Source organism: Camellia sinensis, chromosome 10 (genome assembly GCF_055761805.1).
Source record: "Camellia sinensis isolate YWXY chromosome 10, ASM5576180v1, whole genome shotgun sequence".
Classification (NCBI taxonomy): domain Eukaryota; kingdom Viridiplantae; phylum Streptophyta; class Magnoliopsida; order Ericales; family Theaceae; genus Camellia; species Camellia sinensis.
In genome coordinates this window covers 40,021,430-40,034,826 of record NC_138970.1, presented here as the reverse complement: position 1 = coordinate 40,034,826, position 13,397 = coordinate 40,021,430, and the positions used below count along the sequence as shown (strand labels likewise).

General features: G+C 37.6%; 1 pseudogene; it reads right to left on the bottom strand.

Annotated features, from left to right (window-relative positions):
* Positions 1 to 8,589: 8,589 nt before the first annotated feature.
* Positions 8,590 to 13,197, bottom strand: LOC114264961 (UDP-glucuronic acid decarboxylase 2-like; annotated as a pseudogene).
* Positions 13,198 to 13,397: the final 200 nt, after the last annotated feature.

Here is a 13,397-nt window from a genome sequence, read left to right as displayed (position 1 = left end):
CATCAGGTGCTTCAGATATTCTCATAAAAAGATGTAGCATGTATCGCCATATGTGCTCTTCAAAAGCTTGCACCGCTTTGTTCTTATGATGAAAAGGTCCAATGGACACAATACTAGGTGTATAGGCATCTTCCTTGAGTTTTAAAAGTTTGTTCGGAACTTTATATATACTCAACTTCGGCGACCTTTTCATTGTAGCTAGCGTATTGTTAATCGAAATTATCCAATTCTCTTTCTTTTTGGCTTTTACCATCTCGTTGGCCTGGTTATCATTCGACATCGTGCAGAGTAGTACTTCATATTCAAAACCAAAAGAACAAGAAATTATCTCTTCTTCAGGGGTTGCTGTTGCTTTAAGCATGGACGATCGTGGGTGAAGGCCGATGTTGCGCAAGCATGGAGGTCAAGGAAGTAGGAATCAAGAATTGGAAAATGAGGTATACACGATATTTGTGGATGACCTACTCGAATCCATGGATCCAAAAGGGTTATATAAAGTTTTTACAAACTTTGGAGTTGTAAAGGATGTGTTTATACCCAACAAGAGAAGAAAGATGACTCGTTCACGGTTTGGCTTTGTACGATATGCATGTTCAGTGGCAGCAAATGTGGCAGTTCAAAAAGCACATGGAATGTGGTGTGACAACAGGGTGTTGAAAGTAAAAATAGCAAACTTTGTACAAGGGAAAGAGAAAAAACAAAGGCCCTTAACTGCACCAGTTGGAAGAAGGCATATTGGTGGTTCCAGCAGAGTCCCAAATATGGTCCAAGGGAGAAAGTCTTATGCACAAGCATTAAGAGGAGAAAGGTTAGCGCACAATGCTAGTATGAATATAAATGTTTCGGAGGAAGGAAATGGCTGGCTTTACGACAGTGTGATTGTGAGACTCAAGCCTCTAAACTGTGTGACTGCGTTTAAAGAGGAATTGAAGAACAGAGGAATGGAAGACATCCAGATTCGAGAGGGAGGTGGCAGAGACATAGTGCTGACTTTTGAATCAGTAGATACCATGAAAGAGAAGATCAAACTAATGGAGGGGTGGATCTCCGAATGGAGTGAGTCAAGTAAGGAGTGGTCACCGGGGATGAGATTTGAACAGGAAAGGCTTGCTTAGCTTACTTGTTATGGTGTGCCATTAAACCTATGGAGCAGCAAAATCTTCAGTAGCATTAGAAGGTTGTGGGGGGAAGTCGTAGGCATCGATGATGACACAGCCAGAATGAATTCTTTCCACAATGGGAAGGTAAGGATTGCCACAAAATGTATGGAGTCCATAAATACAATAATCACACTTAGCTGCAGGGGGATAACCTACCCAGTCAAAGTGTGTGAAGAACAAGTGGTTATTTCGAAGTTAGTGTACTAGTAGTGTAAATGTTACACTGAGCAGAATGAAAATGAAAATCAAACTTTCAATGGCGATGATCAAGCGCAGAGATTTGAAGTGGGGAGCAAGAAGGTTGATGATGAAGCTGATGTGGAGGGCCATGTTGGAGGTGAGTTGGCCATAGATGGTGCTGAGGTGGTAGGAGGGATGAGGGTAAGAAATGATGACTATATTGATTGTGATGGACATGTTAGGTAGCTAAGCATGTCTAGAGTGGAAGAGTCTGTCATGAACATAGGGCAGTCAGTCGGTGTGCACCTGCAAAATGGAGTCAGTGGGGGAGCGTGCGGGGGAAAGATAATCAAATCAGTGCTAAAACCTATACAGATTCAAAATGAAAGTAACCAGATAGTTGAGAATGGAGTGGTTACTCTAGGTTTCATGAGGAGTTTAAGTGGGCCTGAGAAAATTGGGCATGGGCTCAACATTGAGGCAGTGTTAAGTAAGGCCAATGTAATAGAGAATGACAAGATTCTGGGCGATGGTTCATCTGAGGTTAGTGAATCAGAGGACCTGACTTCAAAGGATAGTCGTGATCTTCACAGTGGGAGGACAACAGCCCACGCAAGAGTTACAGAGGTGAATACCTATGTGCAAAAAAGCAAGTCTGCTATGGTAGCTCAAAAAAGGAAAACAAGTAAGCGGGAGAAAGCCAAAGGGCTTGCAAAATTTCAGGGGAAGGGAAAAGGAATTTCGCAAATTGGGGTTGGAACTTCTATGAATTTCAAAAAAGGTGTTATTTTTAGATTGGCAGCTGCAGCACTTTCTGTCTTTGGCAAGCAAATCTGGTAGTGGTCAACTCTTACTTAATGAGGCAGAAGCATCTCACCAAATTGGTCAAATACTTGGGATGAATTGTAAAGGTAATGAGGAGGTAGTGTTAAGCAAATTGATGGAGCTAGAAGCAAAAGACAAGGAAGTGCTGGGTCTAAGGGGCAATAAGGCAGCTTAATATGCCCATCCAAGTGATTTGGTGAGTGAATTTTGTGTCAATTAAGGTTTTATCCTGGAATATCAGAGGCTTAGGAAAGTCTATAAAAAGAAGAAAACTCAAAAAATTACTTTATGAGAGGAAGGTGGATATGGCATTAATTCAAGAAACAAAGAGATCCAGTTTTAATGAAAATTTTGTCCGTTCATGTTGGCTTGGTGATCAGATGGAATTTATGGCAGTAGATTCAGTGGAAGCAGCTGGTGGTCTACTTTGCATCTGGAATCCAACAGTATTCCAACTATTGACCTGCTGCAGTAATAGGAATTTCATCATCCTCTCAAGTACTCTTTATTGTAGTTTTGACTGTGTTATTGTCAATTTCTACAGTCCAAATGATGGTGCAAGTCGTAGAAGGGTTTGGGAAACATTAAAGAATTTAAAGCAAATCTATGAAAATCCTTGGTGCTTGGGGGGTGATTTCAATGAAGTCAGGTCTATCTGAGAGGTTGGATTGCTCTCAAAGAAGTAGAGGTTTGAATGACTTTAATGAACTAATTGATGAACTGGAAGTGTGTGACATCCAAATGTTGGGAAGAAAATTTACTTGGTGTAACTCATAAGAAGGAGTCAAGTGGAGTAGGTTAGATAGGTTCTTACTCAGTCCAGAATGGATGCAGAAATTCAATTTCAAACTGTGGCATTTACCAAGAAGGTTCTCAGATCATTGCCCTATACTTCTCATGAAAGATGAGAGGGATTGGGGTCCCAAGCCATTTAGATTTCTAAATGCCTGGACATTACATCCGAATTTCAAATCTTTTGTGAAATCAATATGGGCTGAAACTAATGTTGATGGTTGGGCTAGCTTTAAGTGTCTAAGGAAACTGAAAATTCTTAGATTAGCATTAAAAAAATGGAATCTTGAAATTTTGGTTCTTGGTATTAATAGCTCATTTGTAGCTTTGTTTCCAAAGAATGATAATCCTTCTAGTCTCAGAGAATACAGGCCTATTAGTCTTATAGGTTCACTGTACAAAGTGCTTTCAAAAGTTTTATCTAGTAGGATTAAATCAGTCATACCCAGGATTATTAGTGAATCTCAATCAGCTTTCATAAGGTGTAGAAGTATTTTGGATGGTGTTTTGGTTGCCAACGAGATTGTTGATGAGTGGAAGAATAAGCAAAAGAAAGGTATTGTTTTAAAACTTGATTTTGAAAAAGCATACAATTCAATTTATTGGGAGTTTCTCTTCTCTACGCTCTCAAATTTTGGGTTTGGCTCAAAATGGATCGACTGGATGAAAGAATGTGTTACAACAGCCAGAATCTCCCTCTTGGTGAATGGATCACCTACACCTGAATTCAGTCCTCAAAGGGGCCTTAGACAAGGTGACCCATTATCACCTTTTCTTTTTAATATAGTGGCTGAGGGTCTAAACATTCTGCTGAACAGAGCTATCCAGATAAGGTTGATTATGGGTGCAATAGTTGGTACAAATAATATTATCATTACTCACTTACAGTTCGCAGATGACACCATATTGTTTTCTGAGGCAAGAAGAGAGGAGGTGATCAATATCAAAAGGATATTGGGGTGTTTTGAAATATTATCCGGGTTGAAGATTAACTATCACAAAAGTGTGATTTGTGGAGTTGGAATTAATGAAGAACTCATCAAAGATTTCGCGGCTATCTTGTATTGTCAGCACCATAGTTTACCAATGAAATATTTGGGTAAGCCCTTGGGAGCTAATCCAAGGAGGAAAAGGACTTGGCAACCTGTTATCGACAAATTCAAATTGAAGTTGGCTTCTTGCAAAAGAAGATTTTTATCCTTTGCTGGTAGGTTGTCAATGATCAAGTATGTGCTCTCATCCTTACTAGTTTTCTACTTATCCCTATTTAAAATGCCTGTAGGGATTGCAAAGGAGATTGACAAAATACAATCTAGATTCCTTTGGGGAGGTGATGAAATACGAAGGAAAATTCATTTGGTTAAATAGGGGGAAATTGCTCAAAGTAAATGTAATGGGGGTCTAGGCATTAGAAAGGTGAAACTCATGAATGAGTGCCTCCTTTTGAAGTAGTGGTGGAGATTTGGGAGTGAAAATGGAAATCTCTTGAAACAAGTAATCTGCAGCAAGTACCCACAGAATGGAGGGAGTTGGTGGCCTGCCCCTGTTGAAAATACAAGGGTATCCATGGTTTGGAGAGATATACTGGAATTCGATGGAAATAGTCGTGAGCTACTGGGGTTTTTTAAGGTCAATGCAAAGCTTATCCTTGGCGATGGGAGGTATTCAAAATTCTAGTTTGACAATTGGGTTGATGTTGGGAGCTTAAAAGATGCATTCCCTATATTATTTTCTGTGTCTCTTGATCAATGTGAATCAGTGGTAGTGGTCAATAGCAGGAGAAATGAGAATGAAGAGTGGGATTTGGCTTTTAGATGAACCTTGTTTCAGTGGGAACTTGATGAGCTGAGGAGGTTGAAGGTGATGTTACAATATGCTCCTATCCTCATGGAAGGAGTGCTGGATGGATTGAGATGGAATGCAGGTAAGTCAGGAGTGTTTGCTATAGCATCTGCTTACAAGTGAAATGAAGTTTCATCTGGTGTTTCTGCAAAATTAGGGGCTTTCTTTTGGAAGAATGTGGCTCCACCGAAGGTGCAATTTTTTGGGTGGTTAGCATGGAAAGGGAGGATCAAGACATCATGCTATCTTCAAAGCATTGGTGTACTCAGCGATGTTTCAGATGTTAGTTGTATTTTCTGCAGAACTGAATTGGAAATCGTTAATCATTTGCTATTGTGTTGTCCTTTTAGTTGGAGGATTTGGTCCAATGTTATTAATTTGTGGGGAGTATCTTGGGTGTTGCCGGGGTCAGTGTCAGGTCTTTTGCAGTGGTGGGATGGGTATAGTTTCAACAAAAAGGAAAAGGTCATCTCGAAAATTATTCCATTGGCGGTGCTCTGGTCCATATGGAAGCAGTGAAATGAACTGATTTTTAGTGGCACCCAGGTGGATTTGGAAAGGTTGTGTGAACTTATCAAAATTAGAATTGCTTCGTGGCTTAGAGCCTCAAACCCTTCTTTCTGTTACTCAGTCACTGATATTGTGCACAAGTTGCAGCAGGTGAAGTTCTGCCTTATGTCCTGATGGGGCTGGGATGGGCTCTTATTTATCTGCTAAGGATGTGTTCATGTCTGTAAGCTGGTTAGTTATTTTGTGGTTTGCTCAATAGGCATCAGTGGTCCAAGTTAGCTCAATTGGCAGCAGCAGCTGGTATAGGAGCTTCTTTCTGTCATTGTTCTGGTTTTATCTGCATTATTCTGGTGTAGTGGCAGCATCTGGGGTCTAGCTCTGGTTCTTGGTTTTGTTTCTATTTTTTCTTTGGCTCCTAATTTTTTTGCTGGTTGATCTGGTTTATCTGGGCTGTTTTGGCATTGCCAGAGTTCACTTCACTTTTCTTCATGAGTTGCTAGCTGCTGTGATCTATGTTTTGCACTGGTCTGAATGGTGACTTCTCCAACCTCTCCTGGTTTGCTGTCAAATAAGATCAGTGGATGGGTTTCTTGTTTTTGGTTGCTACTGCATGAATTGGTTGGTGGTCTGGCACTGGGTCTACAGTTGGTTGGTGGTCTAGCATTTTGGTTGTTTGAATTGGTTGGTGGTCTGAATTGGATGGTCTGAATTGGCTGCTGTTGTTATGTGACCAGATCCTGGTGCTGGTCTGTAGGTGGTGATTAGGGAGGTTTTGTGACTGGTCTGCAGTTTGTGGTATGCTACTCTGTGAGATTGGAGGTGGCAGGATTAGGTTCAAAGCAAGCAACTTGGCGACTTGGTAACTTTGTCAAGTTAAACCTTAAAGCTCACCAACCCAAACATTTTGGTTCGGTATGCTCTGATTGAAAGGAACATATCAGGATGGGATCTTCTATTTGGTTTGCTAATGCATTGGTGTTGAGATGCTACTTGGTGAGATGCTGTTATAGCCTAGTTTTGGTGTCCATCATCAGAAGCTATTGGTGGTAGTATTGCTGCTATTGCTGCTGTCGAGTGGTAGTTTTGCTGCTGATCTGTTCTGCTACTAATGCCAGCTTCATGAATCTGTTTCTGTGCTTTGCTGAAATAACAGCTTTATGATCTGTTCTGTTTTAGCTGTGGACTAATGCTCCAGCAGAGGGGTTTTGTGGATGAATGGTCTTTAAGGGGTGTGTTATGTTAGGCTGGGCTGCTGTGAATTTTTATTTTTCGATGTATGATCTATTTGTTTTGTTTTCGTTTTTGCTCTACATGTTGGTTACTCACCAACTTGGAGCCTGGAGTTTGTGCTAGCAGATAATTTGGTGTGCATCTAGGTGCCAACCTAGTTGGGATCTAAATGTTTCACTATGATACTTTTTGTACTCTCCTCTTTATTTATGTATGTTATCATACTCTGTTTGTTTTTCCATCAATAAAGTTTCCTCTTTTTTTGCTGATAAAAAAAAAAAAGAACAAGAAAAGACAAAGAAATGAAAAGAGTCACATGAAAAATCATAATTAATCACATGAAAAATTGCAAAAGAGGTAAAAATTTTCAGTGAAAATATTCACGGGATTATTACATGTCAGTGATATCAATACAAAAAAATATATAAATTTATGAAAAAATTTATAAATTTTATTAGTAATATGTATAAAATTGATATTTTTTTTTAAAAGTTACCATGTTGTGTAATTTTCTCAATATTCATCCTTCCGAGTTCTAAAAGCACTATAAAGGCTACTCCAATCCTAACCATCACAAATTCTCATAATTTGCAACCAAAATCGCAAATTTTCACAATCAGAGCGTATGATACACCCATTTTAAGGAATATGCGATATAAGATTTTTCCACATTGAAATCTTTGGAAACTTACCTATCTTATCACCTGGGTTATGTTTGGCATATGATTTTGGGACTAAAATAGTCACAAAAAAATAAAATAAGCGAAAAAATCAATAAGACAAAAGCCCATTTTGGGAACATGGGCTAAAAGCCGAAAACAAGCTTTTAACTCTTTTTGGGTCATATCACCATTCACATAAAACAATAAAAAAAGCAAAAAAAATCAACTTTTAACTATCTTCTCAAAACACTCCAAAATGTTACATCTAAACTATAATCATTTTATTTTTTTCTCACAAAAGTCAAAAAAATCAAAAAGTCCATCCCAAACGAGGCTTTTTAGCCCTAAACTAAAATAACCAAAAATCTAAAAAACTAACCCACATCCCAAATCAATTCTTATTTTTAAATGAATGCCTTTGTCGATTCTAAAGAATTCTGAGCAAAATAATATCACCAATGCTATGTACTTAAAAAAATGTTCAGAATTTTTCCGAAAATTGAATACGTTGATGTAGCTTTAGAGTGCGAGCTACAAAAAGAACGAATTTAATTCATAAATTTTAAATTCTAAACATTTTTTAAAAATATTTTTTTGATAGGTAATAATTTACAAATAATATACCAACATAATTTTTATAAAATAATTTTATTTAACATGATATAATAGCAACATTCATCACAGTTTAAAATTGTGAATCCCAAAAGTTTATTTATTTTTAAATAAGTGGTCCACAACAAGACACATCCATCAATCTATATACAACATTTTTTTTTTTTTTTATTTGTATAGTATTATTGGGAATCATATTAACTATCTTGAATAAATTTGTTAGACTTTAAGAATTGCACATATCTATCTTATAATACACGAGATGCGTGTCAAATTTTAAAAATCTGTATGGTGGAGAGTACACTAGGTTGTTAATATTTTATATTTGAAATGTTTCGTAACTGAAATAATAAATTATTAAGTTAATCAATACTTTTTAATAATATCAAAAAATATATTTTAATTAATAATTAATGTAATTTTATTGTTGCAGTTTTTAGAAAGTTTATTTTTTCTATTAATTTTCACTAAAGTAAAAAATTCTAACATGAGAGTATTTGTAATTTTCAGAATCGCAGGGAGCAATCTGTATTTTAAACAAATCTCATGAGTTATATTTGTAATTTACAGATATTATTATTTGGGATATTTTTAAGGGATATTCTATACACACCCTTTTTAGAATGTGTACCATATGTCCAAGTTATGACATTTGCAGTTTTTGATTATGACATATTGTGATATTAGTTATAACTTTGTTATAACGCCCCAAAAATTGGACATGATATATCTATTTATGCAACAAAACCCACTTGATAGACAAACACATATATATAGATAACTAATCCATATGCCCATTTTCATTAAATCCCAAATGTCAAATTCATGTTGTTCACATCTCAATGGCCCAGTTCCAATCCCAAACATGCATTTTACAACAAATGAAATGGAAACCAAACAGATAATAAGTGTCCTACAGGCTTACAAATTTATCCAAGAACATTCTTGGTTACACAAATTGGAGTTTCAACTCAACACAAATACAGCCCTGAGCATACATTCAACAAATAACAATAAAACCAAAATGAAGCCTCAGCTCCGAATCCTCCCAAGTCAATGCCTTGGCAGAGGCATAACACCTATACCTGAAATGATTTCCCTTATAGGGTGAACCACAGCCCAGTAGAGATATACTACACAACATATGAACAATGACAAGACTAAAGAGGAATATGCTCATGCCATGCTCACGATAAAACAATTTATTTCTCTTTTTATAAAGCATGCAATGCTGAGATGCAACAGCAAATATAAAACCATTTTCATTTTAAACCATACCTGTTACATGAATACGGGCCCTGTGAATCTCTAGGCGAGTGTCTGCAAGTAGGCCCTAATGCACTACCACTGTTATTTTTACCAATAAACTGGAAGGCTCGACACCTAACCGCGTAGTTCCACATCCCCTACCCAGATTTACCAAGTATTCATCTTTTCGCAAATAGATACATTTCCAAACATTTCTCAAAAATAGATGCATTTCCAATGAAATGAATGTAATGCAATGTCCAATGCAACAAATGAAGAATGTGGTTCAATTTACCTAACTCTCATGCCTCTTTACAACAATCATGACTATCCTCCACCGATAGCCCAAAACAGATATTTCTAAACAGATATTTAAACAATTAAATTCCAAGAATTCTGATAGATACAATCTATTCCACATCTCATCAAATATGAACAATTACACTAGTTTTCGTTTCACAATCACGTCTGGTAATCTCTCAAGGTCCATTTCTAACCGTGTCGGTTTTATTCCAACAGATATATTAAGCAAAATAATATCGTTAATGCCCAAGAAAATATCATTTTCTTTCCAAACTCATTCTCCAAACATTGTTCAACTATGACATCACATTTTAATCAAAAGGCCCCAAAATTAAATGTATTTCCTTTATTTTCTTTAAAAATGCTCTTTTGGTCACAAACCGGTAAAAATTTCAAAACCAATCGAGTCGAAGTCCGTTTTTGTTCAAATTTAAAACATAGCTCTTTCATAACCTTACAAACATATTCCAAGTTTACACTTTCGCAATTTGGGCATCAACTCTTTATTTTTCTCAAAATTTTTCTTTTAAGCAAATAAATCACGAATTTTTCAAAAATTCTAATTAAATTATATATACAATTCTAAACTCCATATAATCAAGTAAAAGTACATAAAGAAGTGTAGAAGAAATCCCTACCTCAAGCCAAGAAGCTTTCAATTTTTTTTTTTTTTTTGGCAACGAAAATTAGATTTTCTTGGAGCCAAACAACGCCTTTTCCGCCCTCTACGTTTTGATCCAAAGCACTTCAACTTACGATCCCAGTAGAACCATAACACCTGCCCTTCGATGATAATCCATTGTCAAAGTTTCAGCAGTTTGCTTGCCTTCATCATAGCAACTCCGAACACCTATTGGATTTACATATCCCCAATATGTCTCTTTCTGGGGATGCTCAAGGGGATCCCCATAAACTTCACTAGTACTCGTAATAAAAAACCTCGCCGCAATTCGCTTTGCAAGGCCCAACATGTTAAGGGTACCCCTCACATTTGTCTTGATAGTCTTGATAGGATTATACTTATAATGAACCGGCGAAGCAGGGCAAGCCAAATGATAGATCTGATCCACCTCCAACAGTATAGGTTCAACCACATCATGCCTAATTAGTTCAAATCTCGAGTCCCCAAAATGGTGCATCACATTCTCTTTCCTCCCAGTAAAAAATTATCAATCACAATTATATCATCACATCTAGCAATTAATCTATCAACCAAATGACTACCCATGAACCCGGCACCGCCGGTGACCACAGTTCTCAATCGTCTCCAGCCAACCCCCACCGGAATCCTCCCAACAGCCTTCCCAACACCATAATTCTCGAAACCCAGATAGGGTTCGACACGGACTCGCGATCTGTGACTGAAATCAATCTGGGTATCGAAGAATGAGTCGAGGAAGGGTTGAGTTTGAAGATATTGGGTTGGAGAATGAAGAATGTGGAACCAATGAGGATACCCACTAGGATGAAGAGTAGTCTCTATTCTTTGAGAAGGTAGGTGATGGATCGAGAGAGAGATCTGGGGTGTTTTAGAGCTTTGGGTATGTGCTTGAGATATCTGCAACTATAGTTTTCCCATTTGTGGAAACTATGATGGCATCGCTGCCTTTGATTTCTATCACTTCTCTGTCAATCCACGCAACTTCAGGATCCTCAGACCACACTCAACTTTCTGCTGTTACAGATGATGCACCGGAATCTGGTGAGGAACCAACATGGCTACATAACGAGCAAGCTCTCCTGCTCGCCAATCCAGCAAAACAGGTAGCCATGGATAAGCTGCATCAAGTCTGACAAACCATAGCCTTATTTCTGGTATTTCTGATAGTTCCCTTGGATCATACTCATCTTCTCTCTTGTAATTTATTGTAAATCCAAACGTACGATCCAGATACTCCTTCGGATCAACAGAGAGAGGAGAGGTAATTCCAGTTTTAGCAGATTCCGAAAGTGAAAGTGGGTTTTTGATTTTGAACAATAATAACGTTGGGAGTTGTTTGGATATTTCGAGTCCAGCTAGGCCTCTCTAAGTTGTGGATGAGAAAAAGAAAAGAGATGAAGATGAAGATGAGGATGAAAATGAAAGAGCAGCAGCTAAAGTAGCATTGTTCTCGATTCTCAGATCTCTCCTAAACCACACACTGGTTTTTGAATTACTACCCATAATTTGAGAGTTCAGATCTTCAAGAAGAATAAGAAAAGAGAAAAGGAATAAGGGGACAGCCCCCCACCCCCACATGGTTGCCTCTCTTTACACACAAAAAAAAAAAATTTCTTCCCATGCTTGAACCCCACTCCAGCACTCACTTCTCTTTTATATTTATTTATTTATATATATATATATTTTTTATCATTATAACCTACCATTCTTAAAGAAATTTTGTCATCGAAATTAAACTCAAGTAATGTAATGCATCTTACTGTCACCCACAAACTTCCTCAGGCATTCACCAATGCATCAACAAAATTTCTTTGGCTATTACATGAGTCGCAACGAGTCACACCAGTAACGAACCAAACCATTACTTTTGCACAACAATTAATTATAAAAATCCTTACTAGTATAATCCATTAAGTGATTCTTCTATCCACATCAATAACCTAAAACAACCAAAATAGGATCTAATTCCTTAAGCATAACACAAATTTTGACAAAACGACTCCTCAAAATACCAAGACACCATACCTTATTGGTGATAACCCAACGTCAACGAACTATTTCCATCACATATGCACAATGCACCCAAGGCCAAAATAACTACCACTACTCCAAGACCTTAACAAAACGAAATAATAACTCTTCAAAAGCACTAACCACCAACTCAAATAGTGACCGTCCACCATCAAAAAACAAACAATACCTTACCAACACTATTCTTCATCACACTAATATCACGATAGCCCACGAGATCAAACCTAAATTAAACAACTCTTACTATACTAACTCACTTATAGACAAGTACTAATACTGCTCTTGAGGCCAGTTAACTGAATAGTCAACCTCTCACCCTAGAAGTATACAAAACTAATCACGATAAGACACAAATAAAGGTTAACACGAAAGCAGTTCTAAAATTCCCAAATCGTTAAGAAATAGATTAACCTCGCTGAATTAAAATCAATTACAACCGTAGAAACATAATCATGGCATAATAACACAGCCTTACAATTAAACATAAGATATTCACCCTACTCCATAACATATACAATGTACATCCTAATATTACATCTCTCAAACATCAAATAATAGGTCCGGATACTTCTTACGGACTTCAGCCTCACGTTCCCAAGTCGCCTACTCAACCCCGTGATGTCTCCACAACATTTTCACCAACGGACAAATACGAAGAAAAGATACATAGACACATTTGGAGAATATGTCGTTACTGACAAGGAATATTCTGTCTATGGACGTCAGCAAGCACATGCCGTTACTGCGACGGAATCTTCCATAAGTTGACGTCATCGCGCGTAAACAAAACACACAAAAAGAAAATAAAACACGAATGCAGGGATACAGGGTTTCGAACCCCTGACCTCAGGCTTCGTCCCTTGGTCCCTCAATCACTAAGCCAAACCACTGAACCCAAGTCACTCTTGTGACCAAAATAGTCGAATAAATGTATATAATGCGTAAATATACAATATAGATACATATATGTATACAACTTTCTCGATTCTCTCTCTTCCTTCGAAAACTGCGTCTGACACGTAGCCTTGCTTTTGTGTCTGTTGGCCGACAAAACAGACCTCTTCGATTTGTAAGCTCGCCTCGGCTCTCTCTCCCTCTTGTCTTCTTCTCTTCTGCATTCTTCTGAATCAGTATCTTCCATCTTCTACTTATTCACTCATTTCTCCTTCTTCTTCAGCATTCTCTTCCATCTCCTTCTTCTTCATCACTCTCTTATGTTTCTTCTTCCTCATCGAGAGAAAAAGAGAGACTGAACGGAGGAGAAAAGTTATTCCAAAACTCAGTCTATTCTCTGCTATTTCTCTGACTCTCCTTTTTTCTCTTTACATCTCTCACCACACA